Genomic DNA, 24,421 nt, shown 5'->3' on the forward strand with positions numbered 1-24,421 from the left:
GGTCACATTTTTGTGTGGTTAATATATCAAACCCAAAACAGAAATCAAAAGTTCCTGGAAAAGAGAACATACCCATTCCAATGTAAAATATATGTAATATATATAATGTAAACAAAGTTCAATCTGGTATATTTATATATCAAAACTAGAGGCCCGATGCACGAAATTCGTGCAAAGGTAGGGTCCCTACGCCTGGCCGGCAATCAGAGCTGATCTGTGGGGCGACCAGCGGGACAGTCAGGGGGGCCCTGCTGGCACCCACCTTGGCCAGCCTGGTGCCTCCTGCTCACCAGCCCTGCCAACTGCTGCCGCCCACTCGCTGGCTGGTCCCAACCCCCAGTGCCACTGTGGGTTGCCTCCCTCTGCAGGGCAACCAGCGGGGCTATTGGGGTGGCCAGCTGGCACCCACTTTGACTGGCCTGGGGCCTGTGGGCTGGGGGAAGCTCCTGTATTAAGAGTCTGCCCCCTGGTGGTCAGTGCGCATCATAGTGACCGGACGTTCCACCAGTTGTTCCACCATTTGATCAATTTGCATATTAGGTTTTTATTATATAGGACTAGAGGCCCAGTACACAGAATTCGTGCATGGGGGGGAGGGGTCCCTCAGCCCAGCCTGCACCTGCTCCAATCCAGGACCCCCAGGATTGGGCCTAAACCGGCAGTAGGACATCCCTCTCATAATCGGGACTGCTAGCTCCTAACTGCTCACCTGCCTGGCAGCCTGGTCGCCCCAACTGCTCCCCCTGCCAGCCTGGTCGCCCCCAACTTCCCCTCCCCGCTGGCCTGGTTGCCCCTTACTGCCCCACCTGCTTGCCTGGTTGCCCCATGCAGCCTGCTGTTCAGTTGTTTGGTCGTCCCTCACTTACCCGCCTGCCTGCCTGGTCGCCCCATGCAGCCTGCTGTTTGGTCATTACTGTTACTGTGATGGTGTCCTGGACAATTTGCATATTCCTCTATTATTAGTATGGATTTCATTGGACTGCTTTCTAGGTCTGTTTCATTAGTGAAAACTTCTCCATAGTGATATTTGCATTTGATATTTACAATAAACCATCCTGGCTGCAGCCTATTGCAGATATAGAGCATCCAAATTCTTCTCCTTTGGAACTTTAATTGCTAAGGTCCTTACAACTATCTTTCTCTCCCCTCCTTTATATTACATACATATTCTTCTTGGTACCCCACAGAAGCTCCATATGAACAAACTAGAGGCCCAGTGCACAAAACTCGTGCATGGGGAGGAGGGTACCCTCAGCCCAGCCTGCATCCTCTCCAATCCAGGACCTCTCGGGGGATGTCCGACTGCCAGTTTAGGCCTGATCCCTGCCTGCCTGCCTGATTGCCCCTAACCACCTCTGCTGGCCTCCCTGATTGCCCCTAAATGCTCCGCTGCTGGCCTGATCACCCCTAACTGCTCCCCTGCCAGCCTGATTGCCCCTAACTGCCTCTGCCTTGGTCCCCACACCCAGGACCCAGGCTTCCTTTTCTGACCAGCCACAGGCACCTGGGACCCATTCTTCCCTCTTTCTGGCTGGCCACAAGCACCTGGGGCCTGGGCCAGGTTCGCCTGGGCCAGCCGCAGGCACCCAGGACCCGGGGGGGTGGGGGCGGGGAGGATTCGCCCAAGCTGGCCGCAGCCACAGGCACCCGGGACATCGGGTGGCTTCACCCAGGCTCAGCTTTGTCAGGAAGGATATCATGAAGGTCGTCCGGAAGATGTCCAGTCTAATTAGTATATTACCCTTTTATTAATATAGATATGTTTTTTGGGGAAATATATGTTGCTGATTTATTTATTTATTTTTAATTCTTTATTGCTTAAAGTATTACATATGTCTCCTTTTTCCCCCATTGACCTCTCTCCAGCTACTCCTACCCCCCAGCACATGCCCTTACCCCTCCTCCCTCAGTGTCTGTGTCTATTGGTTATGCTTATATGCATGCATACAAGTCCTATGGTCAATCTCCCCATCCCCCAACCCTTTCCTCTGAAGTTTTGACTGTCTGTTCAATGCTTCTCTGTCTCTGGATCTATTTTTGTTCATCATTTTATGTTGTTTATTAAATTGCACAAATGAGTGAGATCATGTGATATTTATCTTTCTCTGACTGGCTTATTTCACTTAGCATAATGCTCTCCATGACCATCCATGCTGTCACAAATGGTAAGAGTTTGTTCTTTTTCACAGCAGCATAGTATTCCAGTGTGTAGATGTACCACAGTTTTCTAATTCACTCATGTGCTGATTGGCACTTAGGCTGTTTCCAAATCTTAGCTATTGTAAATGTGCTGCTACTAATATAGGAGTGCATGTATCCTTTCTGAATGGTGTTTAAGATTTCTTTGAATATATTCCTAAAAGTGAAATTACTGGATCAAATGGGAGTTCCATTTTTAATTTTTTGAGGACACTCCATACTGTTTTCCACAGTGGCTGCACCAGTCTGCATTCCCACCAGCAGTGCAAGAGGGTTCCTTTTTCTCCACATCCTCACCAGTACTTGTTGTTCATTGATGATAGCCATTCTGACAGATATGAAATGCTACCTCATTGTCATTTTGATTTGCATCTCTCGGATGATTAGTGACTTGGAGCATGTTTTCATATATCTCTTAGCCTTCTAGATGTCCTTTTTCAAAAACTGTCTACCAGTATTTAGGTCCTTTGCCAATTTTTTATAGAATTTTTTATCTTCCTATTCTTAAGATGTATGAGCTCCCTATAAATTTTAGAGATTAGACCAGGGGTCCTCAAACTTTTTAAACAGGAGGCCAGTCCACTGTCCCTCAGACCGTTGGAGGGCTGGACTATAGTTTAAAAAAAAACTATGAACAAATTCCTATGCACACTGCACATATCTTATTTTGAAGTAAAAAAACAAAACGGCAACAAATACAATATTTGTATTTGCATGTGGCCCGCGGGCCGTAGTTTGAGGACCCCTGCTCTGGAGACTTTGAATCTTTGCCTGATCTAATTAGTCAGACACAGCCTTTAACACTGTCCTGACTTCCCATTGGCTAATCAGGGCGATATGCAAATTAACTGCCAAGAAAGATGGCGGTTAATTTGCATACATAGGCGCCAAGCAACGGAGCGAAGCCGGATGGCCCTGGGCAGGAGCAGCGAGTGAAGGCCGGTGTGGTGAGCGAAAAGCAAAGAGGGAAGCCAGCCACGCCGGCCTCCGCCATGCCCCCGGGGCCCGCGCACGGCGAACAAGGAGCTAAGCCCCTCACCCGCCACGCCGGCCCCTCCTGGCGAAGAGCGAAGGCCTGGGTTCCCGGGCACTGGAGGAAAACTGGTGCCAGCAGCCAGGGGAAGGGGCCCCCGAGGGGCCCCAGACTGCAAGAGGGCACAGGCCGGGCTGAGGGACCCACCCACGTGCACAAATTTTTGTGCACCGGGCCTCTAGTCTATATATAAGAGCCTAAGCAACTGTTATGACGCAATGACCTAACAACCAGTCGAACAGTTGCTATGATATGTATTGATCACCAGGGCGCAGACGCTCAACGCAAGAGCTTCCCCCTAGTGGTCAGTGTGCTCCCACAGCCAACCTCCCGCAGCAAGCCAGCATAACGCGGTCCCTCCATACCCCTGTCTGCCGGCCCCTATCAGTCCCTCCCCCCAGCCGTCTAGCCCCAATCGTCCCAATAGGAATTGATTGAAACAGCCCCTATTGGAACCAATCACTGGGCAGGCCGAGGGACCCCACCTATGCACAAATTTTTGCACCGGGCCTCTAGTATATATATAAAAGCCTAAGCGACCATTACAACTGGTCAACCAGTTGCTATGATGACACACTGACCACCAGGGGGCAGACGCTCAATGCAGGAACTGCCCCCTGGTGGTCAGTGCATTCCCACAGCCAACCTCCCATGGCCAGCCAACCTCCCATCATCCCTCCCTGCAGACAGCGGGCGCCAATCAGTCCCAATTGCTGACCAGGACGAGGGACCCCACCCATGCATGAATTCGTGCACTGGGCCTCTAGTCAAATATAACTGGCAAATATGTTCTCACATGCAGTGGGCTTTCTTGTTGTTTTGTTGATGGTTTCTTTTGCTGTGCAGAAGCTTTTTATTTTGATGCACTCTCGTTTGTTTATTTTCTCCTTAGTTTCCATTGCCGTAGGAGCTATATGAGTAGATTGCTATGACATATGTCTGATATTTTGCCGACTGAATTATTCTAAGATTTTTATGGTTTCCCATCTTACGTTTAAGTCCTTTATCCATTTTGAGTTTATTTTTGTGAATGGTGCAAGTTGGTGGTCTAGTTTCATTTTTTTTTGCATGTATCTGTCCAATTTTCCCAACACCATTTATTGAAGAGACTGTCTTGACTCCATTGTATGCTCTTGCCTGCTTTGTCAAATATTAATTGAGCATAATGGCTTGGGTCAATTTCTGGTTTCTCTGTTCTGTTCCATTGGTGTATATGTCTGTTCTTGTGCCAGTACCAGGCAGTTTTTAGAAAAGTGGCTTTCTAATATAGCTTGACATCTAGTACTGTGATCTCTCCAACTTTGTTCTTCTTTGTCAAGATTGCTGCAGCTATTTGGGGTCTTTTTTTATTCCAGATGAATTTTTGGAGAGTTTGTCCTAGGTCTTAAATATGCCATTGGTATTTTAATGGGGATTGCATTAAAACTATAGATTGTTTTGGGTAGTATGGACATTTTAATGATGTTGATTCTACCAATCCATGAGCACGGTATGTTCTTCCATCTGTTTATGTCTTCCTCTATCTCTTTTTTCAGTGTCCTGTAGTTTTTCGCGTATAAGTCTTTTACCTCCATAGTTAAGTTTATCCGCAACCCAGGTACATGCCCTTGACTGGAATCGAACCTGGGACCCTTCAGTCCACAGGCCGACGCTCTATCCACTGAGCCAAGCCGGTTTTGGCATCTTTTTTCATTATCTTTTAATCTTCTGAGTACAGGTCCTTTACTCCTTGTTTAAGTTTATTCCTAGGTATCTTAATTTTTATTTTTATTTTTTTTTTTGGCAATGGTAAATGGGGTGGTTTTTTTAGTTTCTATTTCTGTGAGATCATTATTGATGTATAAAAATACTAGATTTCTGGGTGTTAATTTTGTATCCTGCTACATTGACAAATTCATTTATTAAGTCTAATCGTTTTTTGATGGAGTCTTTAGGGTTTTCTATGTATAATATCATGTCATCTGCAAATAAGGACAGTTTTACTTCTTTTCCAATTTGGATGCCTTTTATCTTCTTCTTGTCTGATCACTATGGCTAGCACTTTCATTCTCTGTGAGTCCCTTGTTCTGAGGTGGGTCTTCTGTAGACAGCATATATATGGGTCATATTTTCTTATCCATTCAGCCACTTGATGTCTTGATTGGGGCATTTAATCCATTTACTTTTAAGGTTATTGTTGATAGGAACTTGTTTGTAGCCATTTTTATTCTTTATGCCTGTGTTCCTTCTTCCCTTTTTATTTCTTCTTTTTCAACAGTCCTTTCAGCATTTCTTGCATTGCTGGCTTGGTAGTGATAAATTCCCTTAGCCTTTTTTTGTCTGCGAAGCTCCTGATTTCTCCTTCAATGTTGATTGATTGCCTTACTGGATAGAGCATTCTAGGATTCAGTCCCTTGCTTTGCATCACTTTGTATACTTCATTCCATTACCTTCTGGCCTGATGTATTTCTGTTGAGAAATCATTTGATAATCTAATAGGAGATCCCTTGTAGGTAACTCTCTGTCTCTCTCTTGTAGCTTTTAAGATTCTCTCTTTGTCATTAATGTTTGCCATTGTAAATCCGATGTGTCTTGGTGTGGGTCTTTTTAGGTTCATCTTGTTTGGGACTCTCTGTGCTTATGTAACTTTTTCTTCCCCAAATCAAGGAAGTTTTCTGTCATTATTTCTTCAAATAGGTTTTCTAATCCTTGCTCCTCTTCTTTTCCATGAGGTACCCCTATTATACATATGTTACTTCGTTTCATGTTGTCACAAAGCTCCCTTAGGCTCTCCTCCTCCTTTCTAATTTTTTTCTCCAATTGCTGTTCAGATTAGGTTTGTTTTCCTGCCCTGTCTCCTAACTCTCTAATGAAGTCCTCCGCTTCTTATACTCTACCATTGAAACCTTCCATTGTGTTTTTTTATTGTAGCTATATCATTCTTGATTTCCTCTTGATTCTTACATAAGTTGTTGACTTTCTCATCCAACCGGTTTAGGAACTGTATGATCCTTACTCTCAATTCTTTTTCTGACATATTTCATGCCTCTATTTCATTTAGTTCATTTGGGGGGGGGCACAATTCCTCCTTTTTTTTCCCTTTGGGGATTGTTTCTTTGTCTCCCCATTTTGGCTCTCACTGAAGGGTCCAGGTGCTGAGTTGCACAGGGCTTGTGGCTGGAGCAGCAGGCTTGGTGGGAGGGTTTCACACTCCCAGGCTCACCAAGGGTCTAGGCGCCGGGTAGTGCCAGGCCTGTGGCTGAATTGGCGAGCTTGGCGGGAGGGTCACACATTCCAAGACTCTTTGCAGGGCCCAGGTGCCTGTAGCTGAAGTGGCTGGCTTGGTGGGAGGGGAGCACATTCTGGGACTCACAGGAGCCTGCAACCAGGGAGGCTGGAGTCCCGGAGTCTGCAGGTCTTCAGATGAGGTAGCAGGTCTTTGGCCAGAGTAGCTGTAGGATCTGATAGGTGTCTGAGGTCAGTCTGGGTGGTGGTAAGGCTGGGCTCCTAGTCACAGCAGCTCTCCCTTTCAAGATTGTGTGGTTTCTGTGCCAAAGCCAGTTGCCCCAGGAGTGCTTGCAGCAGTAGCAGGGGCTCCCTGTCTAGTAGAGCCCAATCTGCCAGCCCCCGAGACTCCTGCAGGATCTAACTGTCCCTCTCTCACACACACACACACACACACACACACACACACACACACACACCACATGTCTACACACTCCCCCTTCACTGCCTCACTCACTCACACTCTCTCCCTCACTCTATGTTGCTCATTTAAATGGCAAGCATTTCTTAGCTTGCACAAGGTAATTTTTAAAGCACCCTAGAGATATTAGCCTATATAAATATAACACAAAAGATTAATTTCTAGTCTATGCTGAGATCTTCAGATTAAACCATTTCTCTCTTTGGATCATCAGATTAATTTAAAAGAAAACTGATTATTTTTTCATGTTACACAAAGCATCTAATCAAGTTAAACTACCAATACCTTTTAAAATATTATACCAGCCTTGGTGCAATGTCTATTATCAAATGAAATTAAAGTATAGAACCATTCTTCAGATTTAAAAAAAATGATGTTCTGATTTTTCCCAGTGAATTTATGACTATGAATAGGATATCTGGTTCATATATAGGAATGCAATTTTTGGCTTATAATAAAAAAATCTGGTTTGAGTTAATCAGGGAGGTACAACAGTCTGCTGAAATTATTTTGTCTGGACAACTATCCTTTGACTACTAAGTTACATTTTTACATGTAATTTATCATATGATAACATAAATTACAGTCTTAAAGAAGTAAGTTGAATGAGCAGGAATCCTTTTACCCATTATTAAATTGAGGATCAGCTATCATCACAAAGTGAGAAATAGGTTATATTGTCTTTCTGCTCAGTTTCATTCTCAACAAGAGACACTTGGCAATATCAGAAAGCTGTACTTAAGGCATGATTGTGTCTAAAGCCCTTGTTCTGGGTTTGGATAGCCTGGTGTCTAGTCCTAAATCTCCTCGTATACCTCTGTGACCTTGGGCAAACTAACCTCTTTTAATTATGATTTTCTCATATGTAAAATGGAGTTAAGAATATTTACTTGATAGCACCTTTATTATGAACAAATGAGCTCTACAGTTTAACCTACTTAGCACTGGGCTTGTGGAACTCATTCTTTCTCTGCTACTATTTATTCATTAAGGATTTCCTATATTAAGGGAAATACACACTTCAGATACTTCATGCAGCAAATAGACTGGATAGACTGGACACTGAGGGCACTTCTTTCTCAGCTGGAGGAGAAACGTCATCATTGACAATGCTTTCTTTGTCAATGTAATGATAGAAGAACAATTGATAGGAAAGTACTCTAAGAATAAAAGTTAAATTGACTTTTACTAAAAATTAAGATAAAGGAAACTTTATACTTATTCTTAATTGAGTAATTCTGAATTTCAAACAAAACATCTATGCAAACATCTATGTTTACCTTATCTATATAGAGAGCCTGACCTTTAGAATTTTGGCTGAGAGAAGAAATTCCACTCACTTAGGGAAATCCCAGGTTGGCAGCCTGGCTGTGTTCACCAGGGAACTCAGACAAGTCTGGGCAATTCTGGAGGGTGTGCCTGTAGGGTCAATGTGTGGCAGACAGAAAATCCTTCTGGGGAATAGGAATGAGTCAAGGTACACAGATTTGGTCCAGGACAACATGCCAGTGCTGCCACGGAGGCAGAATCTAGCCCAGTGTCCTTTACTCCTATGTGCCGACCCCATTGATTTTTGAAGGAAAAGGTAAAGGATAAAAATCTAAGATGTAGTAACCATTGCTTATGATTTTTTTTAAGGGGGCTTAGTACCCATGGAGATATGTAGAGACTTTCTCTACTTGGGTTATTTCTGGAGCATGCATGGAGATAGTCTGGACACTGAGGGCACTTCTTTCTCAACTGGAGGAGGAGTGGAGAGTCCCCAAATTTTGGTGGTTGTCCAAAAGTGTGTGAGGCTCTGGGGCATGAGTAGGGAGGGTATCACCAGAACAAGCCCGAGCACTGGGAATACAAATGGCAGAAATATGGTAACAGAAAATTATGCTCCTGTGACATCTGCAATCTCCTCCTTCCCCCCCAAAATTGTAGGGAAGGACCTGAAAAGAAGCTGGAGTTTTAGCAGCAGCAGGTGGGGACAGAGAGGATGTGTCAGCCACACATCGACCCCTGGCAGGCATATCCTCCAGAGAGGCTCTTCCTGAGAGCCTCTTACTATGCCATAGCCCACCGTGACGTGGGAAACATGGGTGATATCAAGTTTAAGTGCTTTCAAGTTGAACCATGAAAAATGCTATGGACTGAATGTTTGTGTCCCTTCCAAAATTCATATTGAAAGCCCAAACCCCAATGTGTTTGGAGGTGGGGCCTTTGGAAGGTGATTGCGTCATGAGGGTGGAGCCCCCATGATTCGATTATTGCCCTTATAAGAAGAGACAGGGAACTTCTTCTTTCTTCCTTCCTTCTGTCCTCCCCCAACTTTTATCTCCCCCTCCGACACACGAGTCAAACCTATTATAATCAGCCAACCAAGATATAATTATCAGTTATCAGTTACTATGCTCCCATTGTGATAAAAAACAATAAATACCAAGAATACATGTTTTTCTATGTTATCTTCCCCCATAAATATTACAATACACAAAGTTAAAAATGAAGTAATGAAAATCTAATATTCCACTTATAGGTAGATCCTAGATATCATCACCATTATATCCTAGCCTGCTTTGGCTCATTTTAAGTGGTTGGCTATTATACTAATTTGTAAGTTCCATGAAGGCAGAAACTCCCTTTGCCAACTTCCGATCATGCTAACCCATAGTAAGTGCTCAATTAACATGCTAACTTCATAAATGAATTGACATGTGTAACTCGTGATTTTAAACATGCATTGTAATATCTTTAAGAAATCATTTACAGGTCTTGGAGGCATCTATTTGTCTGACCTCTTGGTACACTTTGTGTTATAACTTCCTTAAAAATTCTTGGCTCTCGGTCTTCCTTATTCCTTGTCTCCTGGCCTTTTTGTCTTAAACTTTCGCTGCTCCTAACCTCCCTTTTAATCTATTTTCCATCTTGTTCTTCCCTTGCTTCATCTATTTAGAATCACACCTTTGCCTACTACTAAAACCTCTCCAGACCCATCCTCGTAACGCCGTTTCCAGCCTTTACTTTGGTTTTAATTCCTATGCTTTCAATGCCCACTCAGCAATAATCTTTGATCAAACCCAGACTAGCTGGGTTCACCACACATGTGTGGCAGAATATAGGTCCCTTCTGTGCAGTTCTAAAGCAAGCCAATTGAAGGCATTACTATCACAAACAGTTCCTTATTCTCAAATGGACTATGATTCAAAAGTCTATTTGTAAGTTAGTTATTGGGCACTTAGAATCCATTTTCCCAAAGGAATGATGTTACAAATTGTGGTTGGATCCCAGAGCCTGTTAATGCCTATTTAGCTTAGTCACTAAAATTATACTGCAGTTTCTTATTTTAATAAAAAGCCAATTACTAAAAGTTACAATGGACTTAGCTGTTATGAGGGGCTTAGGAGTTGGGCTGGGGGTTTCATTCCCAGAAGATACATTCCAAAATCTTTTGGTACAATTTGCCTTTTAGAAATTAATATTAAAATATTTATTTCCAGCTTTTCATACATGTTATACAATTTTACTTTCCTTCACAATTAAAAACACAATTTCATGTCAAAGTGAGTGATTGTAACTACAAGTTGACCCCTTAGCAGTGCCAACTGCTCACCTTTCTCCCAGTTGTGTTATATTGTGAACCCACAATTTTATCATTAAGGTTAACACTTGCCTTTGCATTTTTTGTTTCTAAAATATAATTATCTAAACATCATACACAGTACTACCGTGTGATCTCAGGAAATGGTTGTCCATCTGCTGATTAAGAGATCAGAGGTTCATATGATAGGCCCTAAAGTAAAGCTAAAGTACAACCTGCTCAGCTTACGAGCAGATGGGATCTGAAAGGTGGTTGGTTCTACCATTAATCACTTTTTGGATTTAATAAACACACCAGGATAAGTGAAAATTTCTGGAACCTGGATGAATTTCTACCAATTTGCAAATAGCGGGAATCTTTCTCCACAATTAAATAGTTCCAGCAACACTGAAATTCGCTGAAGCAGGTAACCCCCTCCCCCTCTGTGAGCTTGGCAGCATCATAAGGAATTTCTTAGACGCCATGGTAGCAGCAGCTGCCTCGGCCTTCACTTTGATGTTGTGCAAATTCCAATGGGCTCAGAGCTGATGATGCTGAAAACCAGGATGGTTCATGTTTCACAAGCAGCAATTCAACCAAATCATGCTTAGCCTTCAAGTTCAAGCACCAACTCCCTTCTCTTGAATTAATCTTGGGCTAGTAAGTATCTAACAATAATGCTCATCCCCAAAACCATGAGTTCAGAATGGTTTTTTTTTTACCATGTCATCTGTCTACTTTTCTTATCCTTTGCCAACTGTCACCCATTCACCATATTCCCACCTTTATTTTATTTTTCTTTTACTGACATTTTCATTTCCAATATAATCACACCTCTTTCTTACTAGCATTGACTCTCAATACTTTTGAACTTCTAGACCTTAATGGGTTTATAAGTTTGTGAAACTTAAGACAAAGTACAAATCCAGCAAGCCCATTGTAGGCTAATAAAGAAGGTCAAGGCTGAAATCATGATAATTCCACATGGTCTCTACTGCCAGCTGCTGGTGCCAGCAGAGCCGATTGCCTTTTGTTCTGGATGTTGATTTGCTCTAATCTATAAATATCTCTAAATTCAGAGTTCATTAGTAGATAAGAGGAATCTCTGTAAAATGTGTAACATTTCTAGGATATCCTATTTAATTATTTCAAGGCAGATGAGATATCTCACAGTCATTAAGCAAACAATCTCAAGAGATAATGTGGCCTCTTGCTTACAAGCACCCAGGTGTCTGTCTGGTGCCCTCAGGTTGCCTTTTCCCTCCATCCCCATCAGACATTTCTCTAAACTGGTCATCTCTACCTCCCACAAGATATTTCAATTTCTGATAAAAAAATTCTAATCTTCTCAGAATAAACCCCCAATTTACTGAATTCACACCAGCATATAAACTTCTATAGAAATTTTGTTTTGTTTTGTTTTTGGTTAATCAGCTTTATTGAGTTTATAGTTAACATAAAATTGAGAAATTTTAAGTGTACAACTCAATGAGTTTTGCCAAAAGTATACAGTCATGTAATCTCTCCCTTATTGATGACTAGAGGCCCAGTGTACGAATTTGTGCATGGGTGGGGTCCCTCTGGGTGGCCTGCAGGAATCAGGCCAAATCCCGCAGTCCAACGCTGCCTGCAGCTCCTACCTGCCGACTGCTCATCCCGGCCCAACTGTGCCTGCTGCAGGCTTGTGCCCAATCAGTCTCGATTGGGAGAGGCTCACGCTGCCAGAGCAGTGCTGGCCAGCCATGAGCCCTGTATCTGGCACCCTCCCAAGGGAACTGGCCTGTGGGATTGGGCTGAAACCGGCTCTCCAACATCCTCTGAGGGGTCCCGGATTGCGAGAGGGCACAGGCCAGGCTGAGGGACCAGGGAGGGACTGCGGGAGGGTTCCAGGGCATGTCTGGCCCATCTCGCTCAGTCCAGATCGGCTGGACCTCAGCAGCAAGCTAACCTACTGGTCGGAGCATCTGCCCCCTGTTGATCAGTGCACGTCATAGTGAGCAGTTGAGCAGCCTTAGCCTATCATTAGCATATTACGTTTGATTGGTTGTTCTGTTGTTCTGCCATTCAGTCTCTTTGCGTATTACCCTTTTATTATATAGGATAGGAAACATTTCCATCACCCAAAAACGTTCCCTCCTGCCGTTCTGCAGGCAACCCCCACCCCCTCATAACTGTCCATCTATATCTGTCACTAGAGCTTTGCCTTTTCTAGAATGCCATATAAATAGAGTCACATTTACAGTCTTTGCTGTCTGGCCTATTCATTTAGACTAATGCATTGAGATTTGTCCAATGCTGCTGCACTCACCAATAGTTTATTCCTTTTTTGTTTCCAAGCAGTATTCCAATCAATGAACATACCAAAATTGGTTTATCCATTCACCCATTAGTACACATTTGGCTTGTTTACAGTTTTAGGATATTGTGAATAAGTCTACTATAAATATTTGTATCCTAGTCTTTGTGTGGCCATATGTGTGTTTTTTTCTCTCAGGAAGATACATCATAAGGTTGGAACTACTTTGTCATATCATCTATGCAGATACACGCAGAGCAGTTGTATGTTTAACTTTACAGAAACTGTCAGACTGTTTTCCAAAGTGGTTGTATGAGGTCATGTTCTCAGTAATCCTGTCTGAGCTTTCTAGCTACTCCTATCCTTGTCAACACTTGCATTGTCAATCTTTTAAACTTTAGCCATTTTAATGGGTATCTATTGTTACATTTAGTAGTTTTAATACCATTTCATAAATAAGTAATAGTGTGAATATCTTTTAATGCTTAATAAAGTAAATAAATTTCTGTTGGGGTTTAAAGGCATACAACTAAGTGAAGTAGAATGATTCAAGTAGTACACCGGCGACATTTTTGTGTAGGGTAATAACACCTGGGGACAGAAGCGACCCCCAGAACCTCTCTCCAGAGTAGCTGCGATACCCTATTTTTCAGTTTCTTTTTTTCTTTTCACATGTCATATCTTTAAAAGTACCACATTTTCCTGAAAAGGAATCCCAACTAATGTCAGAAGAGAGATTCAGGAAGTGGGGTATATGAAAGAAACCAGGCAGCAGCTGCTAATGAATAGTATCATTTATAAGAAAAAGACTATTTATTCACTTATGCTTCAGAGCCTAGAAAGTTTGAAAACTATCAATCACCACCACTTATTGAAAAAAAAAAATTAGACTAACAGTTGTGACAGAGCTCAAATCATTAAAGTTAAAAAATTCCCTGGAAATATGTATTTTTACACTTCTCAAAGAATATTAAATGCAAACCTAATGTGCTTAACTTATTTTCTTCCAAAAGTCTAGATTTTAGTACTAGGAATTCTTTTACATGCTAAACAAATATATTCTTGAATAGCTGTGTACAATAAAATATCAAAAAAAAATGTATATCCTTAAAAAAGCATTTGCTATTTGAACCTCAGCTACAAGAATCCTTTTTGCAATTTTTTAGAATGTGGAATTCTTCTTAAAGTAGACAACCCTTTTCTAGGAGATATGATTTCAAAGTTTCACTCTCCGGCAAGAAAAAGGTAAAATCAGCATTTGTAAGTGATCACTCTGATGTGTATAAAATAAGTCTCCACAATCCCACAGAACAGTGCTTGTCACACATTTGTTCAGATGAAAGTTACTCTATACTTTGGGGACACAACAAATCACTGCCACATTTAATATCATCACATTAACTAGGAATGATTTTATTATGAACATAACAACCTTAGCTTAATTAATTTCCTGATCTTCAAGGATTTAAGTTTTTAACTTTTATTAACACCTCAGAGATATAGACATTGCACTTACTATTTCTAAAGTCTCCTTAATTCTTGAAGGAATTATAAAGTGTCCAAGCCAAACACAATGCTGATCAAGTTTATAAATTTAGAAAGAAACTACTGCAAAAAATAATCCCTAGACAGTCTGCAGAGTGTTTTAAATGAACTATGTATGCAGTTAGGACATATGTCAGGTATGAAGAAAGGAAGACAGAGTGTGATGAGTCTCACACAAAAGGTAAAATACCAATTGCAAACTAAAGATCTGCATTTGCTTCATAGTGATAAATGCTAATATCTGTTATGTCATCGTAGGAAGCCACCATAAGGAACGCAGTCATTTCAATTCTTGAACTACTTATTTGCTATATGATAAAACCAGTTTCTTCAAAAACTGATGCTAACTTTTAAAATAAACCTTACAGATGCCATGTAAAAAAATGAACATAATCTTAAATAGTTAATTCCCTGGGGATTCAAACTTTTTACTTTAATGTTTTGATAATACAGCCACTGCATTTACTACTTCTAAAGTCTTCTGGGCTCTTAGAGGAATTACAATGCACCCAGACTGTGTATAGACTTGTGCAAACAACAAAAATGGTAAGGAATTTCTAAAAGAGAACTAGTGAAGGCAGATCTTTACAAAAAATTCCAAATGCTAGTGTGGCAGCTGCAGCCTGTGCAAATCTGTGAAGATTGTAGCCACCTGAAGAAAATGGGACCCTGGGCTCAGATCTAGCACCCACTAAAAGTGCTGGACACAAAGGCCTGGAAAGGCCTGGGACTGGCTGTCACCCACAGGTTCCCAGGCTGCAGCTGAGGGACCATGGGTTTGGTTTTAGAAAGAGCCAAGCAATTGGACCACTTTGACCTCTTCAATATTCCTTGAATGAGTAGAGTTGGGCGGGTGGGGTACAGAGAGAATTATGTGATAGGAAAAAGCAGCTTTTTAAGAAAAGTGTCTCATGTTTATAGGGAACACTATTCACACTTAAAATGGGAATACTTTCCAAATGATAGTCTCTAGTTAGTAAAGTCAGTGGCATACCCTAATCTATATAATTTTTAAAAATACAGAAAAGGACTCATTTCCACTGGAAACCTCCACACTGATGTTGGAGGGGAAAACCTCATCACATACACCTGGCCAGAGGCTCCCCAAGTTGTACAGCACTGCTAACCCACCAGCGGTAGGTGAGGGTGGGCCCTGGTGCAGACCGAGGCACTCCTCACCATTCTCTTCTACACAGGCTGGCTAGGAGTCAAGGTAATGGAGGACAGAACTTTACACTGAAATGTAGAGGGGGAGGGGGGGGCGGGAATCCTTTAATTAACCTTTAACCATTAAGGGCCTATTATGTGTATAAGCTTCTAAGGTTAGAGAGGCCTGGAGAGAAAGAAAGAGCAATACATTCAATGGCACAGAACAGCCAAAGATCACCTTGAACCTGGCACATCCGGACAGTGAGTATTGGAGGCCTGGGAGGTATGGTGAACCATAAGCACAAGTTAGAAAAATGCTGGGGTGGGGAGCAGGGCAGGACACAAGGAAGCATTTGGACCTCATCCCTGGGCCTAGAGGGAGCCAGCAAAGCCAGCTTCTACATATAAAATCAGCACACTCATTTGTGGAAGATCACCCACCACCAGGATGCAAGAGAGATTGGAATAAGAATACCGACCAGCTAGGGAGGCTTCAGATGACGAGTATAACCTGTGACTGGAATAACAGCCAGGTAGAAAGGGGTAACGGGGGAAGTAGGAGACATCTGTAACACTCTCAACAATAAAAATAAATTTTTAAAGTAATAATAAAAAAATTAAAGGAGACAAATCCAAGGAACACATTTCAGAAAAACAAACAAAAAACAAACAAACACGGTGCTTGGTGAATGGTCAGAGGCTGAGGGAACAATGAGGATAGCTGGTGAGTGAGCTTCTAGCCAGGGAGATAAGCCAGGCCACTCACTGGGAAAGGATGCAGGAAGATTGGGGGAGGGGGTAGCATGTGACCGAAGTCAGAAGATACTGAATTTTGACTTTGTGGAGAGAGAGTTGGTTCTTTGATTTAAGAGCAACCTACTGTTCCCTGCAAGGCTGGAGGGAGGGTCCGCTGGGACGGTGGGAGCTTAGGGAGCCTCTCTAGCCCCAGACCACCCGGCACTGCTGTCTAGGGACACTGCTACTCAGAAGTCCTTCTGACCACTGTGACCCCGTGAATGTCTACGAAGTTCCAACTGAACATCCGGCAGCCATCACTTGTCCTCAGTGGATCGTATAACCTTTCAATCAGTGCTGGTTGAAGAATGGAAAATGAAACCATTTGGGGAGTTTCATACCACTCTTCTGGGTGAAAAAGCAAACAAGCAAATCAGTCAGCATACAGCAGGTGCTGAGAAAATGCTGGCCATCGTTATCTGGGGAATATTTGCGCTTCCTGAACTCCTGACCTGGCCAGAACATTAACTCACTCTTCCATGAGTCACCTCTTCCCTGTTTGTGCTAGTCACTTCTGCATATCCCTGCATTTGTGTTGGGACAATGGCCTTCTACTAAAAAAGTTGAGAGTATTGGAGACATTTACTTGGTGGGCCATTCACACATTCAGTACGTAGCTGTGGAACGTGGACTGTGAGGACACATCCACGCACACAAATACAAAGGCCCACTGCAAGGAGCACATGTTAGTGAGGTCACAGGTATAAATCAAATAGGTACCTGACACATGTCACAAGTGCTGGAGGAAAATCAAGGAGGGCTTAAGAAGCAGGGGTCCACCCGGAACTGAACATGAGGGGCCTCAGTCACAAAGACTGAGACTGACTCATGGGCTTAAGTACAACACTTTATGTTTAACTGGACGGTAGATTTAAATGGCCAGGAAATAAAATCAAGTTTGATTTTATTCCACATAAAAAAAATTTTAATCCAAAATTAAAAGCAGGTAATTTCACATGAGAACTCTGATATCCAGTTTCTCTTGAAAACTTAGTGTTTGGGAATCCTGGTCCCATGTTCCTGCAAAGCCACAGCCAGCTCCCCCTGACAAGTACATGGGTGCTCCTGCAGCTGGCCCGGGGGCTTTGTTTCTCAGACCCCCTCTCCTTTAGAAGTGGGAATAAAAGTTATTGGGGCAGGCACAGCTCCCTGGCTTGGGGAAACAGATCCACTTGAAGCATTGTCACAATGTTCCTGCCCAGGCAGGCCTGTGCTGTACCCCCTCATCTTGGTGAGCACTGGTTCCTTAATTTCTAGCAGAACACAGCTTGCACAGAAACGGGCTCCCACGAGGGCTCTGCCCACTTCTCCTCGGGGCTGTGGTGGGCTGTTTCCAATACAGGGACGGTGCAGATGCTTTTTTCCGCCTCCTGGCAAAGGTTCAGCCCCTACAATTAAACTAGTCATTTTGAGAGAGCCTACACATTCCTAGATTTAAAACCCAAAAAGTATCCAGAGGAATGAGGATTTCCTGAAGCTTCTTAAGTTGCTTTCTGCAGAGATTTAACCTTTAATCTAACACACACACACACACACACACACACACACACACACACACACACAACTTTCCAGATGGCTAGCATTTCTATAGGGAAAAATAAAGTGTCAGCTTCACTGTTTAAAACTTTGAATATTGTTGCATATTGGATGGAGTTAGTAACTCTTAATGTGCCTAAGAGGACTTCCTTTTTATATATTTTTGGGGGGCTCTCAAACCTTAGTACTAAATGCTTGACAAAAGAGAGAAGTTATTCTGGGGGGGAAATATATATATATTATATTATGTTAAAATAGAAAATATATAAAATATTTATTTATATACTACATATACATTATGTAGTATATAAAGTAATATATAATAAATATATTATACATACACAATATATATAACAGAAACCACTATTATAAACCTTAATAAATTAAACAATTAACAAACACTGTGCTGTAACATGTAGGTGATATTCAAAGTACTGAGACTATAAAGATAGAAACCCCCACTCCTCCTATTTTCAAGGAGGTAGCTTTCTTGCAGGGGCACAGAAATGAAAAACAAAATAGGACAAGTGCTGTTATAGAGGACTGTGGAAGAAAGACATATAATGTAAATTAAAGAGAAATAGATTCTAACAGGAGAGGGGTAAGGAGCAGGAGAAACCCACTCAAAACAAGAGATTAGTTTATAACTGTCAATCATTAAAGAGAAGTAATAGTATCTTCAGCAGAGAATAGGGACGGGTTCTCCAGCACAGGAAACAACTTGCAAAGGCACTGCAGCTCCACAACTGTCCTCGCCCGCCACTGTGTGCGGCAGAACAACTACAAACCCTGGGCAAGCTAGGCTTGGGGCAAGGGGGAAAGATCCTTGGTTAAAAAAGCCAAATTTCTACATGAAAAATGGTTCAGGGCTCAGTCCAAGGGCCTTTCCTACGTGTGTCTTTGGAGCTTTCAGCTGATCTTATGACAGACCCTCAAATTTGTATCTCCAGGTAGAATCTCTCCCCCAAATTCCAGACCTACATATTCAACAAGCTAACTGGGTATCTGCACTTGGTTGTCCGATGAGGCTCCCAAACACAGCATGGCACACTGAGCTCAGATTCCTCCCTCCACGCCTGCTTTCCCCTGTGTTAAGTCGTTAGGGAACAGCAACAGCCAGGACACCACAGTGAACACTTCCTTACTTTAGTTCAACACCTCTGTCCTCCCAGGTATCAAGCCAAAAATACTGGGGTCACTCTTATTCCTTTTTTGCACACCCCACATAATCAATCCATCGGCAAACAATGTCACTTGTGCCTTTGTTATTATTATGATTATTATTTTTAATCCTCACCTGAGTATATGTTTTTATTGATTTTTAGACAGAGAGGAAGGGAATGAGTGGGCAGAGAGGGAGAGAGAGAGAAAAAAACATTGATACGAGAAAGAAACATCCATCGGTTGCCTCCTGTACATATCCCAACAGGGAAGTGAACCCACAACCCAGATATGTGCCCTGATGGGAAATCGAACCCACAACCTTCTGATGTATGGGATGATGCTCCAATCAACAGAGCCACCGGCCAGGGCTCATTTAATGCCTTTGAAATGCATTGAGAATCTGTCCACATCTCACCATGTGCCTCCTCCAAAACCCCTGCTCTATTCTCAACATAACAGAGATCTGGTAACTCAGAAGGCAAATCCTGGCACTCTGGTTAGTCTTCCAAAGCTTTTGTCCTCTGTCCAAGTAAAAGCCAAGAGCTGAGGTAGGTGGGGCCTGGCACCCCTACCTCAGCTCCTGCCACAGTGCTCACGGACATCTTGGTGTCCCTCAAACACTAGTCCTCTCCTGCATTTCCAGAGGCTCACACCCTCTTCTTGATGTCACCTTCTCCTTCTGAGAGACCCTATTTACAATCACACTCAGCCCACACTCCCTATTTCCCTTTCCTGCTTTATTTCCCTTAGGGCACTTATCATGTTCAACCTTGTATACCTTTTCCTGCCTCGTTTTGCCTCGTCTGCGCTCCCCACTAGATTACAAACTCCTGGGGGCCAGGGACTTTTGACTGACTCTTTCACTGTTGTCTCTTCGGGGGCAGGACAGAGCCTGGCCCACAGAATATATTTAAATCTTTATTGGATGAAAGGAGGCTTACAAACAGTAGCAGGGGAAGCTGGGAAACAAGTTCCAATACTCTGCCAATAGCCACATATATAATGAGGCCTGGACTGAGGAAGTGACAGGATTGAAGACTTCCCAGGAGTCGAATGTTCAGGGTTTGGTAACAATGTGTGTGCCATGAAAGGGGCTGCTAACTTGAACAACAGCTTAACAAGGCAGAGGGAGGAGGAGAAAGGGTGGATATGAGGAGTTCAATTTTTGAGCATGTTAATTAAATGAGGTACATTAATATATGTATTAATATATCCTTTTTAAATATAGTTCAAAGTCAAACTCCTTTAAGACAATGATTATGGTTCCAATTATTTTTAATTTTGTAAGTCCAAAGACTCGCAGGGCTCAGATTCACTAGGTGTATATGCTACAGGTTACAGTCCATCCTCCAGAACAAAAGAAAAATTACAAACACCAAAAATATGTGGGAAATGATGATTTGCAGAAGACCAGAGTGTCCCTGGTGCTTGAAACTATGTGGAGAATAAGAAAGAGAAGAGGCTCTGTTCTCCAGACTTACAGTTAATAGTCTCTAAATCCAGCACAGATTTGACCTTTGCTTTAAATAGATTTTCTTGGAGAGAAGGGAAGAAAACATTGATTCATCCGAGACTCCTGAACGACCTACTGTTCACATTACTTGAAATAAAGTCTGCTTTAAATCAGAATTCTTGAGACACAGAAATAAATATACCAAGAAGTTTCTAATTCTATGCTTTCACCAACTGATTATTTTCATTCACAACAGTGGACGAACTCGATATGGTCTTTCCAGAAGGCCCACGACCACAGAGCAGAGCACACAGAGGATCAATCACATAAATGCCATCTAGGCGCAGACTTCAGCTTGTCTCACGATCAACACTTTCAATGAATCAAATAAGAGCATATGTGAAATGGAGGTGACTTTTCAGGGGTTTCCAAGTGTTAATTTAACAACATTGGAGGAGTTAAGGAAAAGCTAGAAGCAGAAATGTTTCCAGTAAGATCGAAAAAGGTTAAACCAGAATCATTCAATACCAGGACTGTTCACTTGGTAAATGTGAAACACACAGGCTTCCCACTCTGCTGAACTCAGTCATTAAGATCCATGTCACACGGAAGGAGACTTGACTTTGGGTGCTAAACACACAATGCAATATACAGATGATTGTACACTTGAAACCTATATAATTTTTTTAACCAATGTCACCCCAATAAATAAAAATGATCAATGTCACAATGTCTGCCTTACTGTCTATTAGCTTCTGTTTGGGAAAGAATTTGCAAATCTGTTTTGGGTATCTTGTAGATAAATGACCTCAAGGCACCAGGAAGGTAATAAAGGGTCTGGCTGCAACATTAAGGAGTGGTGGAGTCTGTGGCCAACTGTAAAGTGCCTGTCCCAACCTACTGATATCCATAGTGCTATCCAAACAAAATACCACTGCAGGCTAAATTTGGCCTATTGACCATCAACCTGCCATAGTTATCAAGCATGATCAGAGAATCACGATAAAAAAGGAGCCCCTAACCAGTTTGGCTCAGTGGATAGAGCGTTGGCCTGCGGACTGAAGAGTCCGGGGTTCGATTCCGGCCAAGGGCATGTACCTTGGTTGCGGGCACATCCCCAGTGGGGAGTGTGCAGGAGGCAGCTGATTGATGTTTCTCTCTCATCGATGTTTCTAACTCTCTATCCGTCTCCCTTCCTCTCTGTAAAAAAATCAATAAAATATATTTTTTTTAAAAAAGGAAATGATGAGTCATGTAACATTATTCCAAAACTATGAGCAAACAAATACTCCAACATGCTCTGACAGAAGCCACCATTTATAATTACACATCACCCCTAATTTGTTAGAGCAGGGGTGGGGAACCTTTTTTCTGCCAAGGGCCATACAAAATTATCAACTTAAAAATTAGACTGCTATATTTGGTCAAACATTTAATTAACTCACCCCTAATGTGAGGCCATACCAAATGATTTCTCAGGCCTTATATGGCCTACAGGCCGAACACTCCTGGGTTAGAGGAAAGCAATGGTGTCTGAGCAATTCTTTGAGATGAGGACTCCTACCTACAAACAATCATTTCAGATCTCTAATGACAACAATAAAATACAAATATATAAAATACTAAAACAACGAGTAAACCTACAGATGTGCTAACACACACACGCATACTAAATCCAGTAGAAATGTATTACTCTCCTATCGAATCCAAGATTTGTGAGAGTCTTATGTGTCTAGAAGACTTACGATAAAAAGGACCAGCTGCAGCCCATAGAGATAGGGATGATGTACAGACCCAGTAGAAATTGCTCATCTATACTCTCAACTGGAGCCTCATCTTGAATGTCTCAGCTACCACAAGCTCATGCTTACAGGCAATGCGTCCACTTGTTTCCTAACTTGCTTCCTTGTCTATTTCATCCCTTGCACCATTACTAAAATCATCTCAAAGTGTAATATCAGCAAGTCATTTTCCTGCTCATGGTTTTTTGTCCTATCAACTGCAATATCTGGAGATCAATTTAATGTTGATTCTTTTTGCTTGTTTGATGATTTTATATTAATAGAGTTTTCTACTGTTTATGGCAAATGACCACATAATCTCTCTCTAGTTGCTTTAAGAATTTTGTCTTTAAAATCCAAGGCAAGACTATTAGGTATAAAAGTAAATCATAAATACATGAAACCAGAAAGGAACTGGCCTCCACAACAGGCCAACTCCGGGCCCTATGAGAGTACACCTCATATTCCTTAAGTAACTTACCCATCTACTGTGGGGAGAAGGCTTTAATGTTTCTGTAAACCAATACACTCATGTGAATCCTCAGAGCAGGCCTTGCAGCACAAGAACGTTTGGGAAAGACATCCTGCAGCTGAGGACCGGGTTCACATTCCTCAGGGTGTAACTCAATCAGTCAGCCTGCAGAAACTCAGCAATGACTGCTTTCTCAAGAAAGCAAGCAGACGAGCGCACCAGCGGGCGCAGGCCCAATCACCAGCAGTGTGCCCGTGGAGAGAAAATACTCCACAATAAAGAAGGTGGGGAAAATTACTCTCGTATGAGTTTTAAGAGTTTTCATGACAGATGAAGAGAACTGTGGCCAATTAAAGCAGCAATACAACAAAGAAAAACAACCATTGGGGAGCATGCCAGGCTGCTCCAGTCTCAGTCTGGAAGGTGACTGGGGTCTCAGAGCCAGACAGTGGGAAAGGACTTCATTCCTGATTACCAACTCTCAAAACAATAAGGAGTTTGGAGAGGAGTGTGGAAGAGGATCCAATTAACAACAGAAACCCACAAGTAAGACTGGAGAGTGGAGAAGAAAGACTGGGAAATGGAGTGTGGCTAACCAATACCAACTTTTCACTCAGTCTTCTTATATCTTCACTAAGGCTGAGTGGCACTTCCTATTTGATAGAATCTAAATTACAAAGAATGGCAATCACAGGTTGTTTTCTTTCAAATTTAGTGTTCCTTCAGCTATAGTTACACACATAGAGTTACACACAGAAACTGATACACAGCAATTCTGCATGTACTTGACATGTTTTTCTTCTACGTACCTAGTCAAGGTCCAAAGTGTTCTTTTTTGGCCTGGATTATATTCAAACATGGTCACTTGGTAGAGACTCCCCTTTCTATTAGTTAGAGGCTGAACCAGACCACATCCCAACAGTCAGTCCAAAGTTCTCCTCTTTTCCCATCAATTTTAAAAGATACATACACAAAAGTAGAACAAACCACCAAGGATTCTCTTTGTTCGACATCTTAGAACATTGCTTTCATACAACTTCAGCAAACAAATCATCTTAAGCTGTTTTCAAAGAGTTCTTTGCTTTGTTTTGGTAAGGTGTAGGAGGGAGGTAAAAAGAGAAAAGATAAAATACTCATATGTAAGTAGGGGAAACAAATCTCTCTACACAATCATGTTGGCACTATTTCTTTTTCCACTAGGAGCCAACTATCATTTCAGTACCTACACTGGAGGCTGCACCAATGGCTCCCTGCTAGCTTACCTCCCCTGCTGTGGATGGAACAAGAGGGACCACTGCCCTGAACTCCACAGCAATCAGGTTGTGCTGCTATCCAAAACTACATGCCTATCAATCTCTGGAAGAATTATGAGTGTGAAAATAGTAAAGTAAACACTAAGTGAGAAACATTTCGTTCTCTATCCAAGATGAGAAATACCTTCCAAAACATGCGCACTAATCCCAAGTTCATTTTCACATGCAGGAGCTCTGGGATAACAGATTAAAGAAATTCATTTTCATCATATCCAAACTGTCTGGAGTCATGGAAGGCAAAGGCAATGAACCCTGAAGGACCTTTTGCCACCCCTCATGTCCCCAATATTGCAAGTCCAGCTTCTTGGCACAGATTTTTTTCCCCAAAACAGTTTCTTAATCTTCAAAGACTCTTTTCTCCAGTAAGCCAGTCTAGAATTCCAAGTTTTCCTGAAGGCCCTTGCAAAAGGAATCAGCCATTTCAATATCAACTGT

General features: G+C 42.2%; 1 protein-coding gene across 4 annotated transcripts in view; it reads right to left on the bottom strand.

Annotated features, from left to right (window-relative positions):
- ATP8A2 (ATPase, aminophospholipid transporter, class I, type 8A, member 2) overlaps nt 1-24,421 on the bottom strand; it is a 651,371-nt gene that overhangs the window by 328,355 nt on the left and 298,595 nt on the right. The window lies entirely within an intron of this gene.

Source organism: Myotis brandtii, unplaced genomic scaffold, assembly GCF_000412655.1.
Source record: "Myotis brandtii unplaced genomic scaffold, ASM41265v1 scaffold216, whole genome shotgun sequence".
NCBI lineage: Eukaryota > Metazoa > Chordata > Mammalia > Chiroptera > Vespertilionidae > Myotis > Myotis brandtii.